Source organism: Protopterus annectens, chromosome 3.part1 (assembly GCF_019279795.1).
Source record: "Protopterus annectens isolate FY-2018-M chromosome 3.part1, PAN1.0, whole genome shotgun sequence".
NCBI classification, from domain to species: domain Eukaryota; kingdom Metazoa; phylum Chordata; order Ceratodontiformes; family Protopteridae; genus Protopterus; species Protopterus annectens.
The window spans coordinates 43,036,709-43,050,663 of NC_056732.1; the positions used below are offsets into that span (position 1 = coordinate 43,036,709).

General features: G+C 44.1%; 1 protein-coding gene across 2 annotated transcripts in view; it reads left to right on the top strand.

The window, feature by feature from the left end:
* The window catches only part of ANKRD12 (ankyrin repeat domain 12), a 1,254,496-nt gene that overhangs the window by 617,554 nt on the left and 622,987 nt on the right, over positions 1–13,955 (top strand). The window lies entirely within an intron of this gene.

Genomic DNA, 13,955 nt, shown 5'->3' on the forward strand with positions numbered 1-13,955 from the left:
TCTAATCCGCAGAACAAAGGGGAACGGATACTGCACTCTTTAGATGTGCACAGACAACTAAGATTTTACTTGGATAGGACTAAACCTCTAAGGAAATCTGAACAACTGCTGGTGGCATTTGCTGAAGGGGCAGAGGCGAAGGCTATTTCAAAGCAAACCATTTATAAATGGATAGGCCATTGCATTAATTTCTGCTAAGGCTATTTCAAAGCAAACCATTTATAAATGGATAGGCCATTGCATTCGTTTCTGCTATAAGCACCATGGAAAACCTATCCAACAGGGGATTAGACCCCATTCAACCAGGGCTGCATCTACCTCTACAGCCTTTCTCAGAGGTGTCCCTACCAGAGACATCCTAGAAGCTGCTACTTGGTGTTCTATACATACTTTCACCAAGAATTACCATTTGCCAGTTTTCTTTAAACCCAGAGCTGGCTTTGCCACTGCAGTCTTGCAGGGCCTTATAGCTGGTCCAAATGCTATCTAAATTCCTCCTCCCATCCTTAGCTTTGGGAATCTACCCAAATGTGATGACTGCAACAGTGAAACACGAAGAACATAGTACAGTTGTGTATTTTTACCATAAATGTAGATGTTCAAATGTATTCACCGTTTCAGTCCTGGTTACCCTCCCTCCAGCCCCCTGACTTCTTTTGGCTATACCTCTATTCTCCTTAACTATAAAGCTTTTTGGTGTATTTGCTTTTTTGTTGGAGGTATAACCCTGTATGTATATATAAAACTGATGTAATGATGTTGGCTGCATGCTTCATACCCCTGACTACCTGACATCACGGAAGATGAGACAGCAACCAACACAGGACCCAAGACTTTGATATTCAGGCCAACTGAGGGCAACCTGCCAGCAGATTACCCAAATGTAATGACTGCAACAGTGAATACACTGTAACATCTACATTTATGGTAAGTGTACACAACTGTACTTTATGGTAAGATGTTCTTCATGTTTCACTGTTGCAGTCCTCACACTTGGGTTGTCTGCCTGTAGGTAGCCCTCAGTCGGCCTGAATACCAGAGACTTAGTTTTTCTGCGTCAGTTGCTATGGTCAGAGGGATTTAGATTTCTTTAAGTGGAGCATATCCAACACTTGGATTTGACACAGCTTTGTATGTTAGGCAGAGATCACCTCGGAGTAAAGCTGGAGTTTTTTTGAGAAGGTCTGTGTAGGGAATCTGTTTGAGGCCGGTAATCCTTTGTGAGGTATTTCTGCAGCCTTTCCAGTTGTTGTAGATGTTTTGTGAGGTACATACCAAAAGGGGCACTATACTCCAAAATGGGTCTTATGAGTGATGAAGTCGAGGGGAATAATGACCTCTTTTTTCCTGAATGAGAAACCTTTTGTGATGAGGTGTGCCACGTGGAAGGATTTCCTGACTACTGTGGCGATGTGATTATCAAAAGAGAGACTACTGTCCACCTGTGTCCCAAGGTCTCTTATCACACTTTCGGTGTTGAGTAGACTACTGCGTATGTGGTAGTTCATGGGTAGAGGGTCTTTACCAAAAGGGATGGCAATGCACTTTGGCATTGAGCTTGAGGCCATGGCTTTGACACCAGGCATCTGTCTGTGAGGTCCTTTTGTAGGATGTGCACATCATTAAGAGTTTCAATTATGGCTCTTAGTTTGCAGTCATCTGTGAACTTTGTTAGCCAAAAACCTTCTGTGTTAGCCTTTACTTCAGAGAAGTAAATACCAAACAGGAGAGGACCCAGGACTGAAACCTGTGGTACTCCACTTGTCACTGGTCTGAAGTCTGATTTGGAGTCTGCTACTTTCACAGTGTGGGTTCTGTCAATGAGCCAGTTGGCAACCCATCTTGTGACATACGGATTTATACCTAGTTTAGTGAGTTTATCTTTAATTCCAGAGTGGGGGATGGTGTCGAAAGCCTTGGCGAGATCTAGATAGGCTGTGTGAACCACCTTACAGTCGTCTACGGCTTTGTTGACTGCTTCAAAAGAAGTCTATCAGATTTAGGAGACATGATCTGCCTTTTACAAGCCCGAACTGGGTGGGGTCCAGAGTTTGGAGATTACCAGTGTCATTGTTTATAAGTTCCATGATGATACATTCCATAGCCTTGGAGACCAGGTTCGTAAGGCTAATGGGGCAGTAGTTCCCAGGGTCTGTGGTGGCTCCCCCATTGTGGAGTGGAATAACTGTCGCTGTGCACCCTTCAGTGGGCACAAAGCCTGAGGTGAGGTTATGATTGAACATGGTACTTAGGTGGGTGCCAGTTCATTCTGTAGTTTGTGTAGAATGCAGCCTGGGATGTCATGTCCTATGGATGCTATGTTCTTGGCTTTGGAGAGTGTTTTTTTTTTACCTGTGCAGCCATGATTACAGGAATTTTGCATTCTTCCGGTATAGAGATGGGCCCTTTAAGGGGTGAGAGTGGGGTAAAGTTAACACTGAACGTATCTGACAAGATGTTGGCAATGTCAGTTAGTTCTGTATATTTAGTGCCATTGTGGTGCAAGTCAGAGCAGATCTGAGTGTTGCCATTGGGATTCTTGACATAGCTATAGAATGCTTTATGGTTGCCTTTAGAATCAGTGATGATTTTGTTTTCATAACTAGCTTTGGAGGATTTTATGAGGGATCTCAGCTTCTTACTGAGGCTGACCAGGGAGTTCCTCCAGTCATAGGCTTTTACTCTTTTGCAACAGTAAAAATAAAGCAAAAGTTTGCAATGACCACCAGAGTCTGTAACTGCATCTGGGAGATTAAAATAAATATAGATATCGTGTTAATTATGATCATGTCGTGCGTATTATAGCACTCTGTCTGGCTCTGTTGTACTTCTGTGACCCACTGGGAAATCTGGATAGGTTGTCCTCTGTGGAGGTCACCATAACTGTGCCTGCACTGCTCTCCACTCTGAGAGATCCTGATCTAATGAGAAGTTCATCTCCAAGCTCTGCTCAGATGTCTAACACCTTTTCAGGCCTTTCCTGGAATGATGCCTCCCAAAGATAGACAGGTCTTGTTCTTCTTTCTCATGAGCTTGGGCCCCTACCCTGATCTCTGACAGAAGAGGTCCTTTTTGTCACTAGGTTCAAGTTAGAATGAATATGAAATCGAGATTCCTAGGGATGTGAACCACACCCACTGCAATGTGACATTACCACAGTGTGTGTGTATTGTCTTGGCCCCACCACTTGCAGGAAGACTGCAGCATTTCACACCTTTAGCCACAGGGCTGTTGTGGAAAGGCATAATAAGCTTATTTTAAAAGGACTTCTTCCTTCAGCTTTTCGCAAAGCCTTATCCACTGTAGATAAAGCAAAGGCAGATGTTTCATCACCTTCATCCTCGTGTTCTATGGAAAAAAACAAAGAAATTAAGTCTCTCTGTTCTGACCTACCCATCTGTTCCGAAAGCCAAGAAATTGAAGACCTCTGTTCCAAAAATTCCCATGGAACCACAGGCCTTTGCTGCTGACACTCTGGTGCCGACAGCCATTCTGGCTCCAATTGCAATTTCGAGCCCTTTGACGTTGAAGGCCTCTACAGGAATTGACTATTGCCTCACCTGCTAAGACCGCTTTGCCTAGAACTACCTACTCTCCATCAGTTGTTCCCTTTGCTGGGGAGTTCCCAGAAATCTTTTTGCAGAAGCCTAAGTCTCGTTTGGCGTCATCCATCTGCACCACCAAAAGTCTTTTAGAACGTGACGTGGAGAGGCTAGTGAATTAAATCTTTTGGGCTAGAGGGCTTTCAGGCCCCCCTTTAGTACAGACCCCTTCGGGTCTTGATACCAAAATTTCCTTTGCACCATTAACTACTCCTCAAATAACCTCCTCAGAGGTCTTTGAGTCCTCTTCCAGATCTTCCATTGCAGACTGTACCTGCTCCAAAGTCGATGTTCATCGTGTTATACTGCTGCAGTCATCACACTTGGGTTATCCTGCCGTCAGGCTGTCCCGCAGTCGGCCGAATCCCAAAGTCTTGGTCCGGCGTCGGTTGTCGTCTCTTCTTCCCTGACATCAGAGTGACAGGGGGATAAAAGAGGCAGCCGACGCCATTTTCTTCTGTCTTTCTTGCCGCGCGGTGCCTGAAGCAGAAGCAGTTCGCAAGTGCCGGTCGGCTAGCTCCTGAGATTTTCGAATCGAATTTCAGCCTGAAGTCTTCTCTAAAGCTAAGTACCCCATTGGGGAAACTTTTCTTGCCTCAGACCGATGTCAGACAAAGTTAATGATTAGGACAGCCGCATGTACGTTCCCTGGCCTTAATGAACAGTTGTCGATTAAATGCGTCCTTAAATGGTTAGCTTTGAGGCGTTAAAATATTATAAGCTGTTTAAAAGCATATATTTGCATATAAATTATGGACAACTTAACATTTTTTTAACATGACCATACATAGTGTTAGACCAAGTGGAGTTCTGTATTACACCACATGTTTTATTTTATGCTTATTATGCCTTTTTATGTTTGCACTAGGGTAGGTTAATGTCTTTTGATGCTAAAACTATGGTTGAATTTTGACCAAGTTTATAGTATGGATTTTTAGGAGATGGAATAAGATTTTATTTTTATGTTATTGTTCTTTTATTGTCACAATGATTGTGATTTAATTTGAGTCTATTATATTAATTAATTGAATAATTGCTTGTGAACATGTATATCTACTCTATTGGTTCATTTTTTATCTGAAGAAGGTGAAGTATTTGCTCCACCGAAAGCGCTAATTAAACCAGTTTTTTGTAAGTTGCCGGCTCTTATCGGTTTCATTTCGCTTTCCTTTTAAAAGTTAATAATTGCATTTCTTGTGGGAAGCAAATACCTCATAAGGATTTTCATTCTTATTGTATTCCTTGCCTAGGCCCAGACCACGACGTCTCTGGTTGTCGGTTTTGTGCTAGGTTCAACAAACGTACAATCAAGCGTTGGGCAGATTTCGCCCGACATTATTTTGGCAGAAAATTTAATTATAGCATGTCGTCGGAGCAACCAACATCAGCAATGATTAAAAAACGCAAGGACAAGGACAGGCAACCAAGGCCAAGACCAGATACCGAGGCCTCAGCAAGGCCTGCCGCCAGTTCTCTGGTTTTCAGCGAGGCACCTACGCAGCCCCTGACTACCGCAGATTTAGAAATTCTGACGGCCTCCCAGACCGAATCAGCTGGGCCTCAGGAGCCGGTTCCATCTCACCCCTCGGACGCCAACCCTGACGGTGATCCGGAGATTTTGGACAGGCCTTCGGTTTCTGAAGGTGTCTTCAAACCGACAACTATCTCTATTAAGTCTTATGCTAAACTTAAAGCCCCCTTAAAAGTTAGGAAACCGGGTCCACAGTCCCCCCCCACAGGCCCCTATGCCTAAAAAACAGATGCTTAAGATGGCTGAGGATTTAATTACCCTTATCAGGGTTTCACAACCCCCTCCTGACAAAAGGCCTAGACTGGAGGAAGATCATCCTTCCTCTGACCAAGCATCCATTTCCTCAGCTAACTCTGAGGACCAGGATTATTCCTTCCCTCCGTATGAAGACTCAGATGCTGAAGAGTCCATTCCCTCTGTCTCTCTCCCGGAAGACTACTCTCTTGGGGAAACTTTACACACCATGAGGGAACACTTCCACTGGGAAGGCCAAGATTACTCTGACTCTAAGAAAAGACTCCGTGAGTTTCTTCTTCTCCCACAGCATAGACCCCTTGCAATTCCTCCAGTTTTAGACATTTTAGATGATGTTTACACCGAATCTAGTCCAAACCCAGATTCCTTACCTCCTGCACCAGCTAAACCAGACAGATACTACAGAGTTCCTGATTCTCATAAGTTTCTATATAAAAGCCCTGTTGCAGACCCCAAAATCATTTCTCAGGGTCCCAAAGGGGTTAAGGCCTCTACTGCTAAGAATCCACTACCTTCTGAAAGAGATTCCAGAGCATTAGAAAGATGGGGGAAGAAAGTGTATACGTCTGCCACTTTGGCCATGAGGGCCTTAAACTGCCAATTCCACATGCTAAAATACCAGCAGTACTTGATTTCACAGTTAAAGCAGAAAATGATCCCTCAGACAGATCAACCTGATTTCAAAGAGATGCAGGATTTGCTGCATGCAGCAGAAGAGGCGGGGAAAGCATACCTTACAGTGTGGTTTTGATTCATTGGAAGCCTCATGTAGAGCAGCTATCACAGGATCTGTAATACGTAGACATGCTTGGCTAAAAGAGCAAGCCTTACCAGAACATGTAAAAGCAAAGTTATTGGATGCTCCATTGCAGAAAGATGTGTTATTTGGTGTGTGTTATTTGGTGTCAGAGCAGAGGAAGTTTTAAAGAAAATGGAAGAAAAGGCAAAATCTATGCAGACAAGTCAGATTTTTTACAGGTACAACCTCCTCGTTTCAGCAGAAACTGGCAATCAAAAAACTGGTCCTTTCCTGCATCGGACAGACCCCAAAGGGGTAGGTACAGACGCCCAAGGAGCAGAGGCCAGCCACAAGGTTCTTTCAGGCCTAGACAATGGCATACAACAACTCAGAGGTGGAGACGAAAGATCTCAACCCTTCAGGAAACAAACACAATGACTTCCCTCTTCGCCTGCCAAGCAAAATTGCCCTGGCAGCACCTTTGGGAGGAAAACTGGCTCTATTTCCATAAAATTGGTGCATCATAACAAAGGACAGATGGGTTCTGGATATTATTACCCGAGGCTACAAATTTCATTTTCACACTTTACCACGGATGAGAGGCATGCCAAATCTGCCTCCAAACCAATGGACAGAGGCACAAACGCAAATTTCAGCTCTCATGGATATGAAAGCAATTCAAAAGATACCTACAAAGGAGCAAGGTCAAGGTTTTTACTCAAGATTATTTCTAGTACCAAGAAAGGACAAAGCCTGGAGACCCATTTTAGACCTCTCAATTCAAAACACTTACCTGGAGGTACCCAAATTCAAAATGCTCACACTACAGCAGCTTCTTCCCATGCTGGGCAAGGAGTCTTGGCTGGTAACGTTGGACCTCAAAGAGGCATACCTGCATGTCCCTATCAGACAAGATTGCAGAAGACACCTCAGATTTTTGGCAGGTACAACGCATTATCAATTCTCTGCATTGCCCTTTGGCTTATCTACTGCGCCCAGAGTATTTACGAAATGCCTGGCATCAGTAATTGCATACTGCAGACAATGAGGAATACAAATGTATCCATATCTGGACGACTGCCTGATCCAAGCGGACAGCAAGGCCATTCTATTACAGCATCTGGCATTTGTAACAAAGCTGCTAAGTTGCCTAGGGTACACAGTAAACAAAAAGAAGTCAAAGCTAATACCCTCACAAGACATAATATTCCTGGGTGCCAGCTTAAATACAACTGCCCAGATGGCTTATCTCACGCCAGACAAACAAAAACAACTGATGCAATACTTCAAAAAGATGGCAACTTTTACCCAGCTCACTGCAAGGAAAATCCTGCAGGCATTGGGGTTCATGGCATCCTGCATTCAACTAATTCCACATGCAAAGCTGCATATGAGGAAATTACAATGGTACCTGAAAAGTGTATGGACTCAACACAGGCACAGCCTCGAAACAAGTATACCTCTCATTCCCTGCCTTCAAAAAGAGTTCCTATGGTGGGCTCAACCATGTCAAATAAACAAGTGTCTTCCTTTCGTCTTACCTCCAGCAAACCAAACTATGACAACAGATTCTTCAGATACCGCCTGGGGAGCACACATGGCAGGACAGTGCATACAGGGCAAATGGTCCACAAAACAAATGCATCTACACATCAACCAAAAGGAGATGCTAGCTGTGCAAAATGCACTGACAGCCTTCAAGGACCTCTTGCATCCAGGACAACTACTAATAAGGACAGGCAACACCACAGTTATGTGGTACATAAACAAACAGGGAAGAACACACTCCTACCCTTTATGCAGACAGGCAATGACCTTGTGGAACACAGCATTGACTTTCCAAGTACAACTGCAAGCACAATTCCTGCCAGGAAAGGAAAACATATTGGCAGACGAATTAAGCAGAAATTTGGCAGATCCTCATGAGTGGAGACTGCACCCACAAGTATTTTCAATGATAACTCAAAGGTGGGGACGCCCAGACATAGATCTATTTGCCTCCCCCAAAAATTGCCAACTACAGAAATTTTGCACAAGGACTTATCATTCCCTAGCCTGGAAGGTGGACGCCCTATCATTCAGTTGGACAGCATTGACAGTCTGTGCCTTCCCACCACTACTTCTCTTGATCGAGGTATTACTGAAAGTCAGATCAGAGAGACCTCAAATGATCCTCATTGCTCCGGACTGGCCACGTCAGCACTGGTACCCATTACTAAGGACCTTGACTCACAGCCCTCCATAGATCTTACCGCAATTCCCACTTCTGTTGACTCAGCAAAACTCTCAGATCCTTCACAGTCAGCTCAGGACTTTAAATTTAGCTGCATGGAGAATACCTTGAATTATCAATCAACACTTCTCTCAAAGGACGTCCTGAATGTCATTTTGGAGGCCAGGAGGCCCAGCACCAGAAAAACTTACTCAGACAAATGGAAAAGATTTTGTGCATGGAACCAGGCTAAAGGCCAAAATCCTTGGATACCAAACATTCCTCAAATACTGCAATACTTAACTGAGATGCTACACAAAGGCCTTTCTTTCTCATCCATTAAGATCCATGCTTCAGCCATTTCAGCTCAGTATAATACGGATCCTCCCATATTCTCACACCCTTTACTAAGGCAGTTTCTCAGAGGGGCTAAGAATATAAGACCCCCCCAGAAAACCCCCAATGCCAGCTTGGGACCTCGACTTCATTTTAGAAAAATTAACACTGCCTCCTTTCGAACCAGCCTTCTCAGCAGAACTACAATACTTGTCATAGAAAACAGCTCTGTTGCTGGCTATCACCTCAGCACGCAGGGTCTCAGAACTACAGGCACTTATGGCAGTGGAACCTTTCATCATTTTCCATCAGGACAGAGTCTCTTTACGAACTAACCCTACCTTTATGCCAAAGGTAGTATCCAGTGTGGCTTTGAATCAGATCATTCATTTACCCACCTTTTATCCAAACCCCCAGAATAAAGGAGAAAGACTCCTTCACTCTTTGGGCATTCACAGACAGCTACGTTACTATTTGGATAAGACAAAGACCTTCAGAAAAACTGACCAACTCTTTGTATCCTATGCTGCAGGTTCACAAGGAAAGGCTATTTCCAAACAGACCATCTCCAAATGGATAGCACATTGTATCCACTTTTGCTACTCGCACCATGGGAAAGCAGTGCCTGTTAATGTTAGGTCCCATTCTGCCAGGGCTACAGCAACCTCAGCAGCCTTTCTCAGGGGGGTTCCAACCAAGGACATTCTGGAGGCAGCTACTTGGAGTTCAGTGCACACCTTTACGAAGCACTACCACCTTACATTATACTCAAAAACCAGAGCTGGTTTTGCCACTGCAGTTCTGCAGGGCATCCTAGCTTCACCTAACCCAGTTTAGTACCAGCCACCCATCCATAGCTTTGGGATTCTACCCAAGTGTGATGACTGCAGCAGTATAACACGATGAACATAGTACAGTTTTGTACCTACCATAAATGTAGATGTTCGAGTGTATATACTGCTGCAGTCCAGGTTACCCTCCCACCATCCCCTCTACATACCAGGTTGTTAGTTATAATTCCATGTACATCAATCTATTGGGATGCATGCCTATATGGTGTATTTGCTAACAGCTAATACTATTGTTTATCTACTAAGGTATTTTTGCATAGTTATTTATATTGCCTTCCTAGTTGGGGGCACCTAACATCTGGGGCAAGAAAAACTGAAGAAAATGGCGTCGGCTGCCTCTTTTATCCCCCTGTCGCTCTGACGTCAGGGAAGAAGCGACTACAACTGACGCCGGACCAAGACTTTGGGATTCGTCCGACTATGGGGCCGCCTGACGGCAGGATAACCCAAGTGTGATGACTGCAGCAGTATATACACTCGAACATCTACATTTATGGTAGGTACAAAACTGTACTTTCTCTTCTTTGGAGCTGGTAGTTACCCTGAGCTCTTTGGTTATTTCTGAACCGGAGACCTCACAGAGGCTTGGCTACCCTGCCGTTTCAGGGCACAGGTCTCAACTCCAGGCTTTTCTGAGCTGTCCCTGCTCCTTGGAGTTTCAGCTTGAGTTAGTTTGACTCTGGCTGTGGTCTTGTGGGTTGTTCCTTTGGAGCAGGGAGTGACCGTGGTTCTGAGGCAGTGTTTCTTGGTTCCGGGCTCCCTCCCTCTTCAGAATGTCCAGCCTTTGAGGCTATGCAGAGGGCCCTTTCTCTTAGAGACTCAGCTGGCACCTTCCCCTTTGGAACAAGTACCTCCCTTTAATTCAGTTATTCATCCTGCCTCTCCACTGGAACAGTGGGTACTGAAGCCTCAGGTGTCACAGGCACAGGTACTGTCATCTTTTGATACCTCCCCAGATGATTCATCTGAGGAGTTCCCTCAGAAAAGGAAGTGCAAGAGAAAGCACTTTTTCCCTCCAGGAATTGGTCACTGAAGACACAGATTTCGACGAGGGGGAAGGGTCCCCATGGTAACCCCCTGAAGACATCTCGTTTGGAGGCATCCTGGAAATTTTAAAACAAAGAGGTGGCTGGAAGTACCAAAGCCTTCCTCTGAGGAATCTGTTTACCTGCAGGCTTTTGGCACTCTTCCTGTGTAACTCTTGAGTGACTCTGCCCACTGATGAAATCATTCAATTGATTTCACAGCTGATGTGGAAAACTCAAGACACCATTGAGCCCATCCCAAAAGACCAAATGAGATACTATCCACCCCCGAAGATAAACTGTTTTGGGCCGAGGAGTTAGCTGCACATGCTATGGTCATAGTGTCCGCCACTAAAAAGGAACTTGCTAAGGAGAGTTCCTCTATCCATCCACCCAACAGGGAGTGTCTGGCTATGGACAGATTTGGGAAGTGGGTCTTCACTTTATCGACCTTTGTCATAAGGTCCTTGAATTTTTTGGCACATTTTACTAGACTCCAATGGGATCCGATTAAGGAGTTGTTAGGCACCCTGGCGAGAGCTGCAGCTGAGGGAGTCCAAGAGAAAGTGGCTTCCCAGTTGGCCACCCTGGAGTCTGTGTCCAATTCGTCCATGAGTCCAATCTCCCATACAGTTTTCATCTTGTCTTTTCATCAGTTTTGGAGGGATGTCCAGTTCTTTGCAACGTCACTGGTGTTCCCTATTTTCCTCACTTTTTGATGACTGTCTTCAATGTGTTCCATGATGTATCCAATGCTGGGGAAATTTTTTGTACCTTTCTCCTGACTGATAACCTTTCAACAATGAGATCCCTTTGATGCTTTGTAAGCTGTCTGCGAACCATGGCTTTTGCTGTAGCAGGCAACTGAGTAAATGTCAGGAAAATCCTACTAGGACAGCTGAACTTTCTTTGGGGTTATTCAGTCTCTCTTTAATTGATGGCAGGTTTGTACCTAAGAAGACTGCATGTTGTAATTAAATCAAAAGGTGCTTCAACAAAGTATTACTTTAAGGGTGTGCACATTTATGCAACCAGTGTAATTTTACATGTTTTATTTTTTCCTTTAACAGATTTGTTTGTTTTTCAATTGTGAATTGTATAGGTCATAGGGCATATTGAAGGTGGGGAAAGTTTTGAAAGGATTTATTGTGGTCTCATTTTTTATATCACAAAAACCTGGCTTTTTAACAGGAGTATGTATGTGTATTTATATATATATATATATATATATATATATATATATGTGTATATAGTGTCTATATATATATGTGTATATAGTGTCTATATATATATATATATATATATATATGTGTGTGTGTGTGTATATATATATATATATATATATATATATATATATATATATATATATATATATATATATCATCATCATCATCTTCTTCTTTCGGCTATTCCCACAGCAGATCACCTGTTTCCATTTCTTCCTGTCCTCTGCATCATGCTGTGTCACACCAACCACCTGCATGTCCTCTCTCACCACATCAACAAACCTTATCTTAGGCCTTCCTCTTTTCCTGTTACCTGGTAGCTTCATCCTTAGCATCTTTTTCCCAATATACTCAGCATCCCTCCTCAGCACATGTCCAAACCAACGTAATCGTGCCTCTCTGGCTTTGTCTCCAAACCTTTCAACCTGGGCTGACCCTCTAATATACTTATTCCTAATCCAGTCCACCCTCTTCACACCCAGTGCAAATCTTAACATCTTTAATTCTGCCACATCCAGCTCAAACACCTGCCTTTTTGTCAATGCCACTGTCTCCAACCCATATAACATAGCTGGTCTCACTACCCTCTTGTAGACCTTCCCTTTCACTCTTACAGGTACTCGTGTGTCACAAATCACTCCTGACACTCTTCTCCACCCACTCCATCCTGCCTGTACTCTCTTCTTCACCTCTCTTCCACACTCTCCGTTACTCTGAACTATTGACCCCAAGTATTTAAACTCATCCACCTTTGCCACCTCTACTCCTTGCATCCTCACCATTCCTCTATCCTCCCTCTCATTCACACACATATATTCTGTCTTAGTCCTGCTGACCTTCATTCCTCTTCTCTCTAGAGCATATCTCCATCTCTCCATCTCTCCAGGGTCTCCTCCACCTGTTCCTCCACCTGTTCCCTACTCTCCCTACAGATCACAACGTCATCTGCAAACATCATAGTCCACAGGGACTCCTGTCTGATCTCATCTGTCAACCTCTCCATCACCATTGCAAACAAGAAAGGGCTCAGAGCTGATCCTTGATGTAACCCCACCTCCACCTTAAACGCATCTGTCACTCCCACTGCAGACCTCACCGCTGTCACACTACCCTCGTACATATCCTGTACCACTCTTACATACTTTTCTGACACTCCTGACTTCCTCATACAGTACCACAACTCCTCTCTAGGCACCCTGTCATATGCTTTCTCTAAGTCTGCAAAAACACAATGCAACTCCTTCCGACATTCTCTGTACTTCTCCATCAACACTTTCAGAGCAAAGATCGCATCTGTAGTGCTCTTTCCTGGCATGAAACCATACTGCTGATCACTAATCATCACGTCCCTTCTTAACCTTGCTTCCACTACTCTTTCCCATAACTTCATGCTGTGACTGATCAGTTTAATCCCTCTGTAGTTACTACATCTCTGCACATCACCCTTATTCTTACAAATCGGTACCAAAACACTTTTTCTCCATCCCTCAGGCATCCTCTCACTTTCCAAGATTTCATTAAACAATCTGGTTAAAAACTCCACTGCCATTTCACCTAAACACCTCCATGCTTCCACAGGTATGTCATCTTGGCCAACAGCCTTTCCATTCTTCATTCTCTTCTTAGCTATCCTTACTTCCTCCTTGCTAATCCATTGTACTTCATGATTCACTATCCCTACCTCATCCAGCCTTCTCTCCCTTTCATTCTCTTCATTCATCAACCCCTCAAAGTACTATTTTCATCTCCTCAACACACTCTCCTCGCTTGTGAGTACGTTTCCCTCATTATCCTTTATCACCTTTACCTGTTGCACATCTTTCCTAGCTCTATCCCTCTGTCTAGCCAATCTGTACAGGTCCTTTTCTCCCTCCTTAGTGTCCAACCTTTCATACAACTCTTCATATGCCTTATCCTTAGCCTTCGCCACCTCTTTCTTTGCCATGCACCTCATCTCCGTATACTCCTGTCTACTTTCTTCATCACTCTGACAATCGCACTTCTTCTTTGCCAACCTCTTTCTCTGTATACTCTCCTGTACTTCCTCATTCCACCACCATGTCTCCTTGTCGTCCTTCCTCTGTCCAGATGTCATACCAAGCACCTTTCTAGCCGTCTCCCTTACTAGCTCTGCTGTAGTTACCCAGCTATTTGTTAACTCTTCACTGCCACACAGTG